The sequence below is a fragment of the Piliocolobus tephrosceles genome, chromosome 1 (assembly GCF_002776525.5).
Source record: "Piliocolobus tephrosceles isolate RC106 chromosome 1, ASM277652v3, whole genome shotgun sequence".
NCBI lineage: Eukaryota > Metazoa > Chordata > Mammalia > Primates > Cercopithecidae > Piliocolobus > Piliocolobus tephrosceles.
This window is the reverse complement of record NC_045434.1, coordinates 87,019,351-87,036,877: the sequence shown is the minus strand read 5'-3', so window position 1 is coordinate 87,036,877 and position 17,527 is coordinate 87,019,351. Positions and strand designations below refer to the sequence as shown.

At 45.9% G+C, this 17,527-nt stretch overlaps 1 pseudogene; it reads right to left on the bottom strand.

The window, feature by feature from the left end:
• Window positions 1–17,527, bottom strand: part of LOC111543923 — a 37,877-nt pseudogene that overhangs the window by 17,801 nt on the left and 2,549 nt on the right.

Here is a 17,527-nt window from a genome sequence, read left to right as displayed (position 1 = left end):
AGAAGAATGAAACTCTGTCTCAAAAAAAAAAAAAGAAAAAGAAAAAAAGCGTTAGTGGCACTTTCTCTGAGTCTTGAAGAATGAGTAGAATTTCAGCAAGTTGAGGTGGAGGTGAGGGAGGGCACTCGGGGCAGGGGGAACAGCCTGAGCAAAGGCCAGGAGGCAGAAAGTTCAGGGTGGGTTCAGGAAAGAAGGAGTGTTCCGTTTCTTTCTAAGTCAACAGCTCAAGGGCTTTTTGTAAGCAGGCTGCCCAAGCGGGCAGCCTCCAGTAAACAGCTGTTTCCACAATCGAGGTCACACACAGGGTCATGCTTGCACAGTGACCTGTTTGCACAATCTTAGCCGCCTGCTGTATTCCAGCCAACTCTGGCCCTGGTAGCTGAGCACCACAGCCTCAACTTCTGGGCACTCACCCCAGCTTGCCCACCTGGTCCCCGCCCCAGCCCCTCTGGAACGAGCTGCTCCTTGACCTACCCCGAAGCCTAACACAACACAGGCAGTAACAGAAACAGAAACAGAAACAACCCAGGGCTCAGTAGCTAGGCTGCCGGGAATAGGGTTCCCTCACCAGCACTCCCTTACCAGGGGTTTCCAACACACAGATGCCTTGTCTGATGGAGGCGGGGCGGGAGGCAGGACAGCCGGAGGAGGAAGTATCCACAAAGCCTGACACTGGGTGGAGGTGGAGGGGATGACTCCTTGTCTGTCTTGTGCTCTTCAATGCATCATAGTAAATACTTACTAAGCATTTACTGTGTGCCTGGCTGTGTTCCACAAGCCCTATAGTCACTGATTTCTCTCAAGAATCCTATGAAGCCAATACTGCTAGTACCATTTTACAAATGACAAAACCGAGGCTCAAAGAGATTAAACACTTGTTCGGAGTCACACAGGCAGCAAGTGGCAAAGCCAAGCAGCCTGACTCCTCAGTTCATCATCTCAGCCTCAGTACACTCCAAAGAAAGTTCTTCCTTAAATCTAACTTTCATTTCCTTAAATCTAACTTTTATTCCGGCTGTTGCAGCTCCATTTCCTGGTGCGGGTCCTCAACAGAGAATGGAGCACAAAGGAGATCAGTAGAATCTGGCTCCTAAATATTGAATTACGCAGAAGGGAAAAAGGAAAGCAACTTCACTGAACACCTACTATGTGCTGATTACCATACTGGGCATTGTATTTCTGATAGCCCATTTAATTGTCACAAAATCCCTGGGAGGAGTTATTATCGCCATGACAGATTAGGAAACAGAGGCTTGGAGAAGGTAAACACCGTCTCCAAGGCTCTGCAGCCCAACAGATATGCATCAAGTATCCCCTGTGTGTCCAGCACTGTACTGAGGCCGGAAAGGCAGAGGTGAGAATGTGGTTTCTGCCCTCAAGGAGCTCACAGTATAACGGAGGAGGCAGGTGACCAACAGCCTACCACAGTAGTACAGGATGAATGGGGAGGAGGGCCCCTGATTCAGCTTGATTAAGGTGTGGAAGCCCAGAGGGAGGCTGAGCTCAGGCTGGATGCTTGAACTGGGTCAGGAACAGGACTTAGCCAGTGGGAGCTGACAGGTGCTCCGCAGAAGAAAGTCACAGGCTTGTTCCAGAGCCTGGGGCAAGCAGGGAAATGCTAGTGAATTTGGCGTGACTGGAGCATGACGGGCTGGATCTAAGGAAGCAGGGGCTGGCGAGGCAGAAGAGGGAGGTGAGGGTAACTTGCATATCCGGTTCAGGAGTTGGGCTGCGACGACGGGCCTCTGAAGAAAGGCAGGGAGAAGAGAAGGATTGCAGGGCCGTTGGCAGGGCTGAGATGGGAGCTCCATAAAGGCAGGAACTAAAACTGCGTCTCACCATTGTGTCCCTGCTCCAGGCACAAGTTCTCTGAATGGTGAACAAAAGGCCCTTTCTCCTTCACTAAGAACTGACTGGGGCCGGGCACAGTGGCTCATGCCTGTAATTCCAACACTTCGGGAGGCTGAGGTGGGCAGGTCGCTTGAGGCCAGGAGTTTGAGACCAGCCTGGCCAACATGGCAAAACCCTGTCTCTACTAAAAATATTTTAAAAATAGCCAGGCATGGTGGCAGGCACCTGTAGTCCCAGCTACTCAGGAGGCTGAGGCGGGAGAATCACTTGAATCTGAGCCAAGATCGCACCACTGCACTCCAGCCTGGATGGCAGAGCGAGACTCCGTCTCAAAAAATATAAAAATAAAAAATAAACTGACTAGAAGGCCAGGTGAGGTGGCTCACCTGTAAAACCAGCACTTTGGGAGGCTGAGGTGGGCGGATCACTTGAGGTCAGGAGTTCAAGACCAGCCTGGCCAACATGGTGAAACACCATCTCTACTAAAAATACAAAAATTAGCCAGGCATGGTGGCAGACACTTGTAATTCCAGCTACTGGGGAGTCTGAGGCATAAGAATCACTTGAACCCGGGAGGCAGAGGTTGCCGTGAGCCACAATCGCGCCACTGCATTCCAGCCTGGGTGACAAAGCGAGACTCTGTCTCAAAAAAAAAAAAAAAGAACTGACTGGACATGGGAATGTGGAGAAGGGGTTGTAAGGAATGACTCCTGCCTGAGTCCCTGAGCTGTGTGACTAGGGAGAGGAGGGGAGGGTGGTTAATTCACCATGACAAGGTATAGATTGGAGACAGATTTGGTGAAGTGGGGGAAGATTCATCCAGTTGATGATTCATTCAACAAACACACATGGAGGCCTTACTGTGTGGCAACCAGTGTATAGACACTGAAGATAAGGTTTTGAACAAAACAGACAAAAACTGTTGCCCTTATGGAACTTTCAGTCTAGTGGGGATTGAGACAGCCAATATCAGATGGTGAAAAGGGATATGGGGGAGAGAGAGATAGGGAGTAGGAGGGAAGGGGCTTGTAAATTTTGAAAAGGGTGCTCAGAGAAGGCCTCGATGAGAAGTGACATTTGAGCAAAGACCTAAAGAAGGGGAGGGACCAGACCATGTAGTATTTGTGGGGGAAAGAGTCCAGGCAAATGAAACAGTAAGGGCAAAATCTCTGAGGCAAGAGACAGCATAACGTTAAAGAAGCAAAGAACGCAGAGTGGCTGGAGCAAGGCAGCAAGGGGGAAATAACAGGAGAGGGATCTAGGAGGTAATGGGGGTACCAGGTTGTGTAGGGCCTTGTAGACCATTGAAAGGGCTTTGACTTTGACTCTGAATGAGACAGGAGCTGTTGGAAAGGTTGGGACAAGGATGGCCTGATCAGACTTCTTGATATCGCACTGACTGCTGAAGGAACTACAGACAGGTCGGGGAACAAGGATGAATGGAAGCAGGAGAGCAGGGAGGAGGCTATTGTGATGATCTAGGCAAGAGATGAGGGTAGCTTGGAGCTGGCTGGTATTGGTTTCAGTGATATTTATATTTTCTACTATATGATCATACAAATATTTGAACGTAGAGCCAAGTCGAACTTTACAGTGAATACCCAGGATTCTGGTCATATTTTGAAAGAAGAGAGTCCATGGGACTCACTGAGCGAGCAGAGCCTGTGGGATATCTTGGGAGGGTTGCAGCAGGCAGTCAGGTCGTTTGGCCTGGAACTAGAACTGCAGCCGTGGTCTGCAGCATCACATCAGACCCAGATGCCTAAAAAGGATTATATGTTAAAGACAGTCTGCTGGTCTGTTGGTACCTAACCTTTACTGGGTTATGAATCCAATAAACTATGAGCAGTTAGAACTTTTCTGAGAAAATGCAAATAAAGTTATTTGTAGTTGCAGAGGAATCATGAATACAGACAATAAAAGACATAAAATGTAGTCTATTTCACTCAGTTACAAAATATTCAGTGTTGCAGAACCATTGTGGGTAAACATTACTAATTTTTAGTGAACATATAAAGACTCCATGCCTCACCAAGACATCCTCCTTTCTTTCTCCCAAAATTCCTGTTTATCCATCTGCCTGGTCTATGGGCAATGCACAGAATATGTAATGAAGAAGGGAGTAGTGAGTATTGGGTTATAAATTTCCCTGGAACCTGGAACACACCCTTCTGAATACTGTGAAGATTTGGGTCCCAAGGCTAGAGCTGAAAAGAGGCTTGGGGCTGGCTGGGTGAGCCTTCCAGCCCGGGTTTGCCTCCAAGTGATGCTCCCCCAGGGCGGGGGACATAGGGATGGTGCCCAGCCAGGTGGGAGCCTGGACTCTGCCCAGCCTCAAAGCTTTGAGCTCACGAAATCCGGAGGCAGGGGAGGGGGACATTGTTGCCACATTCCCCAGCCCTTTAAGATCCCCGAGGCAGGAAGGCTGCCGGGGCCTCACCAGCTTCTCTCATAGGCTCCTTCCTGGGAGGAAAGGGCTGCCTGTGCCCTCAAAGACTCAAGGGAGGGCAGGAGGGAGGCTTGGAAAGTGTTGCAATCCCCAGCCCCCAGGCCTGTCAGAGGCTGAGCCATTAACTACAGAGCTCAGGGAGAGACGCTGGACTGCAGCTGGTTTCAGGAACTTCTCTTGACAGGACAAGAGAGACCAAGGAGGCCAAGCAGGGGCCCGGCCAGAGGCTCCAACGTGAGCAGGGGATCCCTAGAGAGCCTTGGGCTTGATGGAGAACTGGAATCCTGAGGCCACTTCCCCCAGTTCTGCCAAGTATTCATGTCCAGGATCCTAGGCCTGGGGCCAGGGATTCCTCCTTTAGAATCCCGGCCCTGGACACTGAGTCTCTTTTCACAGGATGTCCCTACTTTTTGGGGTATTGCACCAGGGAAGTCACTCACAGCCAAGTATCTCCTTGGGGACACTGAGCTTGGCTGGGGACAGGCATAATAATTCTCCCCTCCCCATGCCTCTGTCTCTCAGGACTTGTGTGTCTGTGAGTTCCAGCTGCACAACCCCTCCCCATCTGGGTCTCTGTCTATTTCACTCTGTTTCCATCTTTCCTCCTCAGCTTCTCTCTGGCTTGCTGTCTCTTTGAGTTTCTCTGTCTCCCATATTTCCTGCTATCTCTTGAATCTTAAACTCTTGGTAACAGACTGCTTCCTGGGCTCCAGACCTCTGAGTGCCCTCCGCTCTCTGGGTCAGCATACATTGGGCCCTTTTTCTCTGTCTCTTGACATCTCTCTGGCCTCAATTGTCCTCTCGGTGGGTCTCTCTGTCATTTCGGTTTGTGCAGATTTCAGTCACTGCCTCGCTCTGTTACTTTTTGTGTCACTCTCTCTTTTTCTTTATCTACAGCACATATGGAAAGGCCTCTGCCCCTCTGTTTATTCCCAGCACCCCGCTCCCTCCTCACCCTTCCCACAGAAAGAATCTCAAGGTGAGAGTAGAAACGGCAAGGGAGCAAAGGGTATGAACTGGGGAAGAGAGTGTGAGGGGAGAGGGTTGAGTATGATGAGGGAGAAACAGAAAGAGGGGATGTGAGGACACCCAGGCAAGGAGGAGGCATCAAGGTGTGCTGGGCTGCAGGAGTGAGCAACTGCAGAGCCCAGCGGAGATGGCCGCAGTGACAGGAGGACCAGGGGGCCAAGGAGCTAGGAGGAGGGGATCCAAACATGGTGCCATCCTCATCAGCTTCCCTTATGTCTTGATTACTCTTCATTCTACCACCCCAAGGTGGTTCTCTCCAACTCCCCTCCTCTTAGATTGCTCTCACACAGAGGCCATCATTTCATAACATTGTGCTGGGCCAGAAGAACAGTAACCAGGTCCCTTAGCATACCAAAGCAGCAACTATTTCAGGATCTTATCTTCTGCAGCCATTCCACCAGGACATGGAATGAGATGGGAAATGAAGAATGCCGATCACTAAAGGGGTAGTCAGGGGCCTCTCATCAAGATCCCTGTCCTTTACCATCCTTTTGCCAACTTCATCTTCTCATGAGGGAACATAAGGCAACCTTCTTTAAGAGTTTTTAAGGTTTCAAACAAAGCATGGCCAAGTGCTAAGCAAACTCCACAGGGATGCCCCCCACATGGAGATAGGGGAAGTATAAGGCAGGTTGACAGGAGATGGGAAAACACTGAAGGTCTCTGAGTAGGGCTTTTCTAGCACTAGGAAAGGTGCAACCACCTCCTTGAGATGACTTATAGGTACTAGGGAATACGTTCCTCTCTACAAAATATCTCTCCTGAACATCTTTTTGTTGTTGTTGCTGTTGTATTTTTTACAGAGTCTCATTCTGTCACCCAGGCTGGACAGCAGAGGCACTAACTTGGCTCACTGTAGCCTGCGTCTCCCAGTTTCAAAGGATTCTCATGCCTCACCCTCCCGAGTGGCTGAGACTACAGGAATGCACCCCTATGCTTGGCTAATTTTTGCATTTTTAGTAGAGCTGGGGTTTCACCATGTTGGCCAGGCTGGTCCCAACTCCTGACCTCAAGTGATCCACCCACCTAGGCCTCCCAAAGTGCTGGGATTATAGGTGTGAGCCACCGTGCCCAGCCCTGAACATCTTTAACAGATGGTAAAGACCTTCCTCTGTACCTTATTGTGAAATTGGAAAGAGAAATAAGAATGCCTTTGTCAGAGGATGGTATGAGTAATAAAAGCCACATACTTACACCCATCACTGACAAAATGACAAGCCTAATGTGGTTTATATTACTATGAAAGCTCAGTGAGTGAATTAATAAAGTCTCTTTCTATTATGTAGAAGAGTATAAAAGCATATAGTCCCCTAACAATACAAACTTTTGCCCCCAAAGTAAAGTCAAACATTCAAGTAAGGGAGGGGAGACATAGGTCAAGGTTTTAATCTATACACACACCAGTGAGGCTACCAACCCCAAGGGCTCTTATATACATAGGGAAGCTCCAATGGCTAGCATGGAGTTATTCTGGGAAGAGGGCATGCTGGTGGAATTGCTGTTAGATTCAGCCTTTTCTCCAGCAGATAGCCTCATTGTTTATTTAGATTGAATTACAACATTGAGACTAAACTAACAGAGATCGTAAAAATACCTTGGTGCTGCACAAAGATGGAGAACCCTGGCTATTTACCAAAGGGTTGCCAAGACCAAAGTCTTGTCTTTATGGAAATTTCCTGATATTCTATTAGTCAGATGGCACCTTGGGGGAAAGCAAGCACCCTCTGAGGGGAGATGGAGACCGGAGCTTGAAACCCAGGAAGCATTATAATTGCACCTCCAAACATATGGACAAGCCTGCCAACATTCTTGGGATGGCTAGAACAGCTTGGGAAAACTGTTCAGGAACTATAATTATCAAGAATATTTCAAGAAGCCTGGGCACGGTGGCTCACGTCTGTAATCTCAGCACTTTGGGAGGCAGGGATGGGTGAATTGCTTGAGCTCAGGAGTTTGAGGCCAGCCTGGGCAACAAGGCAAGACTCTGTCTCTACCAAAAAGGCAAAAATATAGCCGGGAGTAGTGGCATGCATCTGTGGTCTCAGTTACTCAGGAGGCTGAGGTGTGAGGGTCATTTGACCCAGGTTGTAGGTTGTGGTGAGCCGAGATCATGCCACTGCACTCTAGCCTGGGTGACAGAACAAGAGACCCTGTCTCAAAAATATATATATTTCAGGAAAGATAAGATGTCCCATTTTAAAGAAGGAGATCTGTTAAACGGATTTGTACATGTGCTGCAGCAGTGGCAGAGAGTCTGCCATAATCTCTTCACTCTCTCCATTCTGGCCTGCTTTGAGTATACCAGCTTGCAGATGCCAGTCCGGGCCAGAGGGACTGAGGTGAGGACAGGAACAGAGCAAATTACCTGACCCACACCTGTACTTGAGACTTGATCCCAGAGCTGTGTTCAGCCTAATCACTTTTTTAAAGTGAATCTTCAGGGCCTGCCTGCAGAGAATAACATCTCTCAGTTTAGACAGAGGTGTTGAGCGTGTAGAATGTAGGAGCTACTGAGAGATTGATGGAGCTTTATTTTTCTTATCAAAGGAGCACTCACTGGCTATATCCAGAGCAGAGGGGTCTTCCTGTGCATCAAAGAGGACGGCATTGCTAATGGGAAGCTGGTGGGAGTCTTGGCGGCTGGAATGAGTCAAATACTGTTCATCTAGTGAGTCCTCCAGGACTTCATCCATTTCTTCCTCCTGGGCCTCCCTCCTGAGCCTGGTGGAGTAGGCAAGACAAGGAATTAAACCAAGGCAGCCTGGAACCACAGCTTCATAGCTAGTTCTGATCTGAAGCTCTTGGAAGAGGCACCAAGACCAAAGGGACCATCATATCAAAGAGGAAGTATACAATCCACTTTTGACTGGGAGTATAGTGAGTCGAGAGTTAGTATAGAAGTGAAAACAGCAAGTGATCAGTGCATTGACCTCATAACACACAGATAAGGTAGTAGACTCAACAACCACTCTAAAATACACTCAGGGCACACAGGACACAAAGACCCATACTATTGGCTTCAAAATGCTGTGTTCAGATTTTATTTAATATGATGTGGAGTGGTCCATTGAATACTGGCTTTTGAGACAATGTAACATCCCAGGGCTTTTGCAGATTTTAGACCCCTAGCTCTAAATACTTGGTATGGTTTCCATTTATTTTTGAAGGTAATTTTCTGGCTATAAAATATCTGCCAACATAATTCAGGACAACTGTGCAGAAACCAGAAAGGCATCTCACTTTGGTTTGTAACCATATAGGTTTTAAAGATACAGAAACCAGGGATCCCTGGTTAGTTTACTTTTCGGTAAGACTGACTAGTTAACTAAGTGTGAGAAATTACTAGGAAATAGGAACCAATACAAGAACTGCAAAGAGAACAGAGAACCATTTTTAAAAGGACACATTGTATAATCAGTCAACAGAAAAAGGAACAATCAGCAGTTTCTGCTATTTCCAGATCTGGGACCTTTAACCTCTTGAGCCCTTGCTTCTGGAGTCCTCTCTAGATTTGAGCCCTTGCTTCTGGAATCCTCTCTAGATTTGAGTCCTTGCTTCTGGAATCCTCTCTAGATTTGGTCAGTCCATTATCAGCCCCTTCATCATTCAGTTACCTGGGAGCCAGTAGCTTTTGCCTGTCTTCATTTTTCTTACCATTTTGATATTCTGCAAACCAAAATTAGAAAGAGCTGGTCAGAAATTAAGCAGGTCCCATTTCACACATCGCACACATGGGGTCCATATGATCAGGGACATAACACTTTACATGTGTGTTCAGAATGCTCTCGGAGAATTATTGCAGGAGGCCTCAGGTTGTGTCTTTTTTTTTTTTTTTTTTTTTTTGAGACGGAGTCTTGCTCTGTCCCCCAGGCTGGAGTGCAGTGGCCGGATCTCAGCTCACTGCAAGCTCCGCCTCCCGGGTTCACGCCATTCTCCTGCCTCAGCCTCCCGAGTAGCTGGGACTATAGGCGCCCGCTACCTCGCCCGGCTAGTTTTTGTATTTTTTAGTAGAGACGGGGTTTCACCGGGTTAGCCAGGATGGTCTCAATCTCCTGACCTCGTGATCCACCCGTCTCGGCCTCCCAAAGTGCTGGGATTACAGGCTTGAGCCACCGCGCCCGACAGGTTGTGTCTTTAGAGAAGTGGCCTGGCGGGCTTGCCTGAGCCCACTGGACAGGGTGTTCCTGATGTGGTGAGTCCTCACCATGACATCAGCTGCTTGAAGCAGAGAAAAAAGTTCAAAATGTCTTTTGTTCCCCAGTTCAAAGAATACTTGCCTGGCTGCCCTTTGGACTTCTCCAGTTATAACCTTCCTTCCTGCCACAAGCTGGTTGCCAGACCATGACTGTTTGTCCCATTGCTACTCACACACAGAACCTGCTCCAGTCTCGGAGAGGACAAATAGCCCTGTCCTACCTCTACTGCAAAACCAGAGGACTGCCCAGGTGCCTTCAAGTCTGTCCCCGTTGTGCTTCCTCCAATGTTCTTGGGGGTAATTCTTTTTCTCTTCTTCTCAGTTTGTTAGTGAGAATTGGGGGTGATTCTATGAAAAATATTCCAGTATAAATCAACTTTTCTTACATCAGCTTCTACTATATCCAGTGCCTAAACTTACCCCAAAAGATTTGGACAGTTTATTGGGACTTGAAAATAAATAAATAACCCTGAAAGAGAAATACACTCATGAACATTAAGATACTACTTCAACTGATCTGTACAGCAGCCATGGAATTATGATTTGACCACTTTACAAATGAGGAAACAGAAATTCAAGAAGGATCAATCACTTGCACAAAGTTAGTAAATACAGTGCTGAGACTAGAGCCTAGGCAATTCTGATTCTTAGCCCAGGGGTCTTCCCATTCTAACAAGCTGCCTTCTGTCATACCGTTCTTTCTGACCGCAAAGGTTGAACGGAGACTTCAGCTTCTGGCCAAGTTGGAGTAATAGGGACCAGATTTGTCCTCCACCTTAAGCAACTAAGAAACTGGAAAAGGTATTTTAAACTGTAGCTTCAACATTGGATATAGTGCAGTACAGTACAGTGATCCCTGAGAGAGAGAAAATAAAAGAGATGAGTCCTGTGATTGCTCCAGTTTCCTGCCTAAGATTGTCAACTGCAGAGCAGGGAGGGAGGATCCAGGCAGAGCCTGGTAGTAAGTTTGAAGAAGTCAGGGTGGCAGACACCACAGGACAGACTAGAGAATAGATTGCTACACAGACAGAATGCCTTGGATATCTGTCTTCAATCTTCAGCTAAGTACTCATTAGTACATGTATTTGAGGAAATTATGCAAAGCAGGGAAAAGAACTTCCCAAAAGGAATAATATCTGTAGCTCACACAGAGCTTGCAACACTTGGTGTTTCCATCAGGTACAGTGAAAATCCCTTTTAGTAGAGGGAGCATTGGTTAGAACAAGGGTCCCCAACCCCCAGCACTGGTCCATGGCCTGTTAGGAACGGGACCTCACAGCAGGAGGTGAGCAGCCAGCAAGAAAGCATTACTGCCTGAGCTCTGTGTCCTGTCATATCAGAGATGGCATTAGATTAGCATTGAAGCACAAGCCCTATTGTGAACTGTACATGCCAGGGATCTAGGTTGCATGCTCCTTATGAGACTTTAACTAGTGCCTGATGATCTGAGGTGGAACAGTTTGGTACTGAAACCACCCAACTCCCAACCCCTACCATCCCACCCCCACCTTGTCTGTGGAAAAATTGTCTTTCATGCAACCAGTCCCTGGTGCCAAATCTGTGGGAGATCACTGGCTTAGAATCTTCAAAAGAGTGTTGCCCCCAGTGTAAACTATGGACTTTGTGTGATAATGACATGTCAATTTATGTTCATCAACTGTAAAAAATGTACCATTCTGGTGAGAGATGTTGATAGTCTAGGAGGTTATGCATGTGTGGAGGCAAGGGGTATATGGGAAATTTTTGTACTCCCTGCTTAATTTTGCTGTGAATCTGAAACTACTCTAAAAAATAAGGTCTATTTTCTTAAAAGTCATATTGCCTCCATAGTGGGAAAAACAGCTGTTGACTAATAGCTGTGCTTATCCTGCCTAAAAAAATTAAAAAGCCAGCTTGAAAAGATGCAAATTGTTTTAAAATAACTTCATTGTTTTTTTTTTTTTTTTTTTTTTTTTCTTTTTGAGGCGGAGTCTTGCTCTGTCGCCTGGACTGGAGTGCAGTGGCTGGATCTCAGCTCACTGCAAGCTCCGCCTCCCGGGTTTACGCCATTCTCCTGCCTCAGCCTCCCGAGTAGCTGAGACTACAGGCGCCCGCCACCTCTCCCAGCTAGTTTTTGTATTTTTATTAGAGACGGGGTTTCACCGTGTTAGCCAGGATGGTCTCGATCTCCTGACCTCGTGATCCGCCCGTCTCGGCCTCCCAAAGTGCTGGGATTACAGGCTTGAGCCACCGCGCCCGGCCACTTCATTGTATATTAAAACAAAGCTAAAAGAATTTTAACACAAAATGCAAAAAATCCAGCATTCAATAAGTTACAATTCGCAATGTCTAACATCAAATCAAATAATGTTAGGAATGCAGAGAGACAGAAAACTATATTCCATGATGATGAGAAGGAAAAAAATATCAATCTACTTAAACTGACTTAGAAAGGACACATCAGGTGAGAACTAAAAAACAAGAGAAAGGACACAGATGACAGAATCTGTAGACAAGAACATTGAAACAAATATAACTATATTCCTTGTATTAAAGAAGCTAGGCCAGCTGTGGCGGCTCATGCTTGTAATCTCAGCACTTTGCGAGGCCAAGGTGGGTGGGTCACCTGAGGTCAGGAGTTTGAGACCAGCCTGGCCAATGTGGTGAAACCCCGTCTCTATGAAAAATATGAAAATTAGCTGGGCATGGAGGCACATGCCTGTAATCAAAGCTACTCAGAAGGCTGAGGCACAGGAATCACTTGAGCCAAAATCTCACCACTGCACTTCAGCCTGGGCAACTCAAAAAATAGAATAAAATAAAATAGATAGAGGAAAATATGAAATGATGAGGAGTTACATAGAAGACGTTAAAAAAATACATAAATTGAATTTAGATGAAAAATAAAGTCTGAGGTGAAAATACACTGGATAGGATTTACAGCAGATTAGATGCTGCTAAAGAAAGATTAATCAATTCCAAGACATGGAAATAGAAACAAAGAGAGAGAGAAAAAAAGATACAACAAAAATGAACAGACCATTAGTCAGCTGTGGTAAAAATTCAAAGCAGCTAATACAAATATAACGGGAGTCTTTGAAGAAGAGGATAGAGAGAAAGAATAGAATGTATATTATATATATTTGATATATATGCCATATGTAATATATTGTATATGCCATATTTAAGACATATATGTCATTATTATTCAAATTTGATCAGAACTATAAACATGCAGATGCAAGAAACTAAAGTAAAAACAATATGTAAAAGATAAAACTATACAAGGTCTTATCATAACCAAACTGCTTAAAACCAGTGATAAATAGAAAATCTCAAAAGCAGCCAGTGAAAAAAGACATATTATATACAGAGGAACAAAAATAAAAACTATGGTAGACTTCTTATTGTTAACAATGTAAGCCAGAAGACAGTGGAATATCACTTTTCAAACACTTTTTAAAAACAAAAACTGTCAACTAGAACCCTACATCCAGTGAAAATATCTTCCAGAAATGAAGGTGAGTTCTTATACTCATTAAGATGAAGTAATCGCCGGGCGCAGTGGCTCAAGCCTGTAATCCCAGCACTTTGGGAGGCTGAGACGGGCGGATCACGAGGTCAGGAGATCGAGACCATCCTGGCTAACACGGTGAAACCCCGTCTCTACTAAAAAATACAAAAAACTAGCCGGGCGAGGTGGCGGCGCCTGTAGTCCCAGCTACTCGGGAGGCTGAGGCAGGAGAATGGTGTAAACCTGGGAGGCGGAGCTTGCAGTGAGCTGAGATCCGGCCACTGCACTCCAGCACTCCAGCCCAGGGGACAGAGCGAGACTCCGTCTCAAAAAAAAAAAAAAAAAAAAAAAAGATGAAGTAATCCACTATACTCTATCCCTCTTACTGATTGAAACTGAAAACTCTCAGGCCAGGCACAGTGGCTCACACCTGTAATCCCAGCACTTCGGGAGGCCAAAGCAGGTGGATCACTTTAGCTCAGTGGTTCAAGACCAGCCTAGGCAACATGGTGAAACACTGCCTCTACAAAAAAATACAAAAATTAGCCAGGCATGGTGGCACACACCTGTAGTCCCAGCTGCTTGGGAGGCTGAGGTGGGAGCTTGAGCCCAGGAGGCACAGATTGCAGTCAGCCAGGATCGTGTCACTAAACCCCAGCTTGGGTAAGAGAGCAAGACTCTGTCTCAAAATAAAACACAAAACTCAGAACTGTTGAAAGAATATGAAAAGGAATTACCTGAGTGTTCTAAAGAGAAAACAGTAGAATGCAGATTAAGGACGATAGTCAAAACTAAAATAAAATCTACAATGAAGATAACTTTGCATTTTTTCTCCCCACTTTGGGGCACTTGGGAGGAGCTAAGTGTCTTCAGAGCCTGTAGCCAAGTTACCTGTAGCCAGTTTTCTGACAAGGATCTCTGTCAGCTGGATTCCTTGTACCATTTGCTCACAGAATCTCTGTCTCTGGTAGTAGACAATGCCAGTGTTCCTGAGAAGGCCCTCAAAAGACTTAACTGTGTTCTTCACATGCTGGGTGAAAAGGTAGCAGACACCTCTCCCTTCCTGTATCTTCTGTTGTGAGTGGGTCAGTTCTTTAGCCTGAGCCTGAATTAAGGGATCATGTATCCTAAGGTGAGAAAGAAGAGTAAAATGTAAGAGGGAATGTAGTGAATAATAGGTTATAGAAGTTTCAGAGGAGACATCTCTTAGAATCCCTGTAAAGAACTCCCAAGTTGAATTCTTTTTTTTTTCTTTTTGAGACGGAGTCTCGCTCTGTTGCCGGGGCTGGAGTGCAGTGGCCAGATCTCAGCTCACTGCAAGCTCCACCTCCCGGGTTTACGCCATTCTCCTGCCTCAGCCTCCCGAGTAGCTGGGACTACAGGCGCCCGCCACCTCGCCCGGCTAGATTTTTGTATTTTTTAGTAGAGACGGGGTTTCACCGTGTTAGCCAGGATGGTCTCGATCTCCTGACCTCGTGATCCGCCCATCTCGGCCTCCCAATTCTTTTTTTTTTTTTTTGAGACAGCGTCTCACTCTGTTGCCCAGGCTGGAGTGCTGTGACGTAATCTCAGCTCACTGCAATCTCCGCCTCTGCCTCCACCTCCCAGGTTCAAACAATTCCCTTGCCTCAACCTTCCAAGTAGCTGGGACTACAGGTGCCCACCACCATGCCAGCATAATTTATATATTTTTTGTAGAGATGGAGTTTTGTTATGTTGGCCAAGCTCATCTCGAACTCCTGACCTCAAGTGATCCATGCACCTTGGCCTCCCAAAGTGCTGGGATTACAGGCGTGAGCCACCGCACCTGGCCCAAGATGAATTCTTGTACAAGTTGTGTGACTTGCCTTTGGCAGAAGGAATGAAGAAACAGCTTTTGGTTTGTCTGTTATTTTACTAACTTTGCTTTAAAAAGATGCCCCTTTGGTTCCCCACTTTAGCCTAAGTACATTTTCATATGATATACATCAAGCATTGCGCAGTACTTGGCAAAAAAAAAGCCAGGTTCAAAAGTGTTGGGCAGGTATTTCTGGTATTAATTGAAAATTAAAAAGAAAAATCAGTGAAAAGGTCAAGAAGGACAGTATTATTTTAAATGACATGAAGATAGGCCATAATCAGTAAGTAGGCTATTAAAACTGAAGTTCTGGCTGGGCACAGTGTCTCACGCCTGTAATCCCAGCACTTTGGGAAGCCAAGGTGGGAGGATCACCTGAGGTCAGTTTTGAGACCAGCCTGGGCAACATGGTGAAACCCCATCTCTACTGAAAATGCAAAAATTAGCTGGCGTGTGCACCTGTACTCTCAGCTCCTAGGGAGGCTGACGTACGAGGATCGCTTGAACCTGGGAGGTGGAGGTTGCAATGAGCCAAGATCATGCCACTGTACTCTAGCCTGGACAACAGGGTAAGACTCCCTCTCAAAAATAAAATAAAATAAAGTTCTGAGTAGTAATTTCATTACTCTGTGTGGGATTTCATTGTTTTATAATTATTGTATAAATATATCTCATGGTGATATGGTTTGGCTCTCTGTCTTTACCCAAATCTCATGTTGGATTGTAATCCCCAATGGTGGGGGAGGGACCTGTTGGAAGGTGACTGGATCTTGGGGGCGAATTTCCCCCTTGCTGTTCTCGTGATAGTGAGTTCTCATGAGGTATGGTTTTTGAAAGTGCAGCACCTCCCTCTTTGCTCTCTCTCTTTCTCTTTGTTCTGGCCATGTGACGACCATACCTGCTTCCCCTTCGACTTCCGCAATGATTGTAAGTTTCCTGAGGCCTGCCCAGAAGCAGAAGCCTGTACAGCCCACAGAACCATGAGCCAATTAAACCTCTTTTCTTTATAAAACACTCAGATACGTGTTTATAGCAGTGTGAGAATGGACTAATACACACGGGTTCCAATGTGGAGTGTGAGCTCTGTGAGTCTAAGGACAGTGCCACCTATGACCCAACTTATAGCACCCGGTGGTATGTACACATGCAAGTAGTTATTCAGTTAATGTTTAGAATCATGTATCCCAGACTGGACTGAACATTTGCAGTCATCTACCCCATCTCATGCTTGAGTTTTCTCCCTGATATTCTTCTAAGTAGTTATCCACAGGTCCTCTTTCAAACTCTATTCCTTAGAGTTACTAGAAAGTGTCAGGGGAAGTAAAGACACACACTGGGGAGAAGCAGGGGCTCCAGACCTATCCCCCCTTCAATCAAATCTCTCTGCTTTGGTGAGTTTTACACATTTGAGCTTCTATGATTTCATTTCAACAAAGGATTAAAAGAACTTTCAAATGCTACAATCTACCTTATGTCTGAAACCCCCTAAGGATGGTCAATGCTGGTCCTGAGCAAATAATTCATTTTCTAAACAACAGCTGCTTAATCATCTATCTATCCCATAGCCCTAGCAGTTAATACTCCACCTAGTATAACACTTTTTTAAAAGGTTTGGAGGAGAAACATTCTTATCATGAAAGGCACTTTGGAAAGTTTGAAAATATCTCTTATAGAAAATGCTGACAATCACCACATCTATAAATGGGAACAAATATAATAGTAACAGAAAATAGTTGTTCAGAGTTTTCTATGTATTAGAGATGGTTCTAACTACTTGCAATTGTGCATTTAATCTTCATAACCCTCTAAGGTACATACTGTCAGTATTTCCATTTTATAAATGAGGTAGCCTAGGTTGATGACATGCAGAAAAGTGAAGTAAATTTGATCAAGGACACACAGATAGAAGCCACATTGCTAGTATTCCAACACAGACAGTTGTTTCCCTTTTACTAATGTGCTATTTAACGGAAAACCCTAGACACCTAACTGGACCATAGCCTCATTGTGTCTTAATCTAGTTCTGTGCCTGCCTCATACATTTCTGCCCTTCTCCATGCACAAATTTTCTCTTTGTTCAACCAGTCTGGGCTGCCCCACTTCAAATAGTATTTATACACTTCCCACAGAGGTACCGCCTTACCGGAGCCTTGCAGCTGCCCTCAGCAATTCAGCCAGCTCCCTCTCCTGAAACTGCAGCTCCTCCTCCAGCACAGATTCTATAAGGTCTTTGCACTCTTCACACTCTGAGAAAAGACAGACATGCCTGCATCATGGAAGGCTGGACGTGCTGCTGTGGTCACTGCCTGCAGGGCAGGAGGCAGGGTCTATCTCAAGGATAAAAGCATCCCCAGTACGAGGCTTTACACTGGGATTTCCATATCTTTATTCCTCAGTCTCTCAACTACTCCCCATTTTAGAGATGAGGAAAGAAAAGCCCACAGGCTGATAAAATAACTTGACAAGATGATTCAACTGGAATGAGGCAGTCAGAATTCACATCCCCTGAGGTTTGACTTCAAATCTTTTTTTTTTTTTTTTGAGATGGAGTTTCACTTTGTTGTCCAGGCTGGAGTGCAATGGCACGATCTTGGCTCACTGCCACCTCTGATTCCCGGGTTATTCTTGAAGGGGTGGCCTGCCCCTCCACACCTGTGGGTGCTTCTCGCTAGG